The 2,528-nt window shown below is 37.2% G+C and overlaps 1 long non-coding RNA gene across 5 annotated transcripts; it reads left to right on the top strand.

Moving 5' to 3' along the window:
• The first annotated feature begins 729 nt into the window (after positions 1–729).
• Positions 730–2,111, top strand: LOC116803697. Of its 5 annotated transcripts, none has more exons than XR_006356668.1 (4): positions 744–889; positions 1,142–1,291; positions 1,347–1,852; positions 1,923–2,111. It is a non-coding gene; the product is annotated as an uncharacterized LOC116803697 (long non-coding RNA). The 5 variants fall into 5 exon arrangements; XR_006356666.1 differs by lacking the exon at positions 744–889 and adding an exon at positions 998–1,037 and having other exon boundaries at positions 1,127–1,291; XR_006356665.1 differs by having other exon boundaries at positions 747–1,277.
• The last annotated feature ends 417 nt before the right edge of the window (positions 2,112–2,528 follow it).

Here is a 2,528-nt window from a genome sequence, read left to right as displayed (position 1 = left end):
CTTTTCGGCTAGCTTGTTTTGGCTTGCCAGCTGTGCTGTGTGCCGAAAAAGACGAAAAATTGAAATACGAAAATGCCCTACACTTGGGCCAGACAGTTGGCTAAACGACACACACACACACACTCGCATGCACACACACAGAGCCAATGGGACGTGCATATTTCTGGCATTGCCGGCATGCCAGTGCGCCGAAGTATGCAACCTTTTATAATCACAGCTATGTAGAAGCCGAGATTATCCCGTAAGGAGCCCAGAGCAAGGCGCACAAGTGGACAAGTAAAGAGTATAAAAGAAATATGAGAGCCAAGAGGATAGATAGAAAATGTGAAATATTTACTGCATTTATATATAAATATTTAAAAGACATTTATACATACATATATCTACTCAAATTTATATAAATCTGTATGTATGTATGTATGTGCCACCAAATTAAGCAAGTTGTCAACTTCTTTCACTTATTTTCTTGCTGCAGCTTTCCAGCTGCAGTCGAGATCAACTATCAGAGAAGCCAATTGCACCCTCGCCCCGTCCGCCTCTCATAGGCAACCCCATGGCATCGCTGGACTCTGACGCACACCTTTTTGTGGCATTCAGGCCACAAAAGTATGTGATTGGGGTAAAATATGTTGCCAGTTATGCGACTGCTCTCTCAATGTAGGTATGAATGAATGTATATAAATATTTGTGCACTAGCGGGTGAGTGGGGCTGTGGCTAGCAGGGGTAGCAGCATATGACAACCAGACAGGCAGTCAGAAATGTTCGTTAGGTCAGGCGAGGCCTTGCTGTTGTTGTTGTTGCTTTTTATTTATTTTTTATTTCTGTTTCGCAATCATAAATATTTCATACGCAATTTCATAAGATTGGACGAGGGGCCTATCCTTTATAGTAAATCAAAGTGGCTTTAAAAATTTTATGCTCCGTCTGGACATAAAAATTTCATATTGACAAATACACAAACACACCCACACGCACCCGCACACACACACACACACACACACACACACACACACACACACACAGTTGAGCACATTTTGTAAGTCTGCAAGTTACATTTGTATTGTTGAATTCTCAAATAATTTACTTTTGCATGACTCTTGTGCAATTTGATTTTAATTCAATTAGAGTGTTTTGCAACAGAATTTTCCTGGAAAAACTCCATGTCTATTTATGTGTCTACATTGGTTTACCCACTTATTTCATGCGTGAGGATGTCAACAAGCTCGTCGACTGCATTTGATAAGAGTTTCACTCGAATCTATTTGCCATTGTCTGTGTGAGTAGATATATGTATGTATGTATGTATGTGTGTTTCACTATTATTACTCAAGCACATTTACTCCAGCGTTTAGATCGCTTCGTTTACACATTTTTCAACGCATTTTCACCAACATACATCACTGCTAGTTGCTGGCTGCTGTTGTTGTTGACTTTTTGCTTTTATTCGCCTCGTGTATTGCTGTAAGACAAAGGCAAAACAGCGTTTGTATGTGTTGTCAAGATGACAGAACGTTTTGCCAACGTATAAGTAGCCCGACGACGAGCACACTCCCTACTGGCACTCTATATCCTTCACATGCTTGAAACGCCCTGTCATTTGCACTAGAGCTAACCGAAGCCGCCATAGAGCCTCTGCCTCAACGCGACTCAGAGCAGTGTGGGTAATCACACTAGCTGAGAATTCTATACAGACTTTGTTGTGCTCATTTAACACTGGAGTACAAATACGATTTTCAAAACGCTATTGACAATCCCAAGCAAGTACTTTCGCTTCATAACGCAATCCTCCATGTGAATTGTTCTTCTGCAATTATTGGATTTACTAAATATCCAAGAGTGTATTTATATTATGTAATTCTAAAGAATTTATTTCTTTTACGAAATGTAATGAGTTTTAATTTATTTTTATTTTTTTCCCCAGTATCCATTGGCTTTGAATTCGAAATTGTGTAAGTGTGTGTCTATTAAAGCTGGACAAATTTTATCCGGCAGCCTGAAGCGCTCTGAACTTTGAACTACCTTGGTTTGTATATAGAGTATTCAAAGTATGAGCATATTTGTTTCCATTAATTTTCCATGCGATTTATTTTAAATAAATCATCCAACAAAATATTCGGTTACTTTTGTATGAACAATTATGAGAACAATTATGATTTTACTATATTTTTATGAAATACTTTAATTATTTCTATATGATGTCATTATCTAACAGAAGAATGATGTCTAGCTTTAAGCACATATCTTTTTAAGTACTGTCGTATTTATGCTGCATCTATGCTTGTCGTTTATTGCCAATATTTTCATTTAGCCAATATTTTCTAATACTTCTACATTTTTTGATGGAGTTTAATGAAAATTTCTATATTATGCTGGAAATGGCAGGAAAGCAAGCTTCTTCTTTTCCAGTATTTGCAATTCAATCTTGATTTGATTTGATTTTTCATAATTCTACATACATATATAAGAGTTCTGCATCAAGGAGCCAATGCAAATCAATACAAATAATCTATGTAGGTATGGAAATGAA

Source organism: Drosophila mojavensis, unplaced genomic scaffold (assembly GCF_018153725.1).
Source record: "Drosophila mojavensis isolate 15081-1352.22 unplaced genomic scaffold, ASM1815372v1 contig_16, whole genome shotgun sequence".
In the NCBI taxonomy this organism is placed as follows: Eukaryota; Metazoa; Arthropoda; class Insecta; order Diptera; family Drosophilidae; genus Drosophila; species Drosophila mojavensis.
The sequence above is the reverse complement of the archived record's forward strand: the minus strand, read 5'-3'. Positions and strand labels throughout refer to the sequence as shown.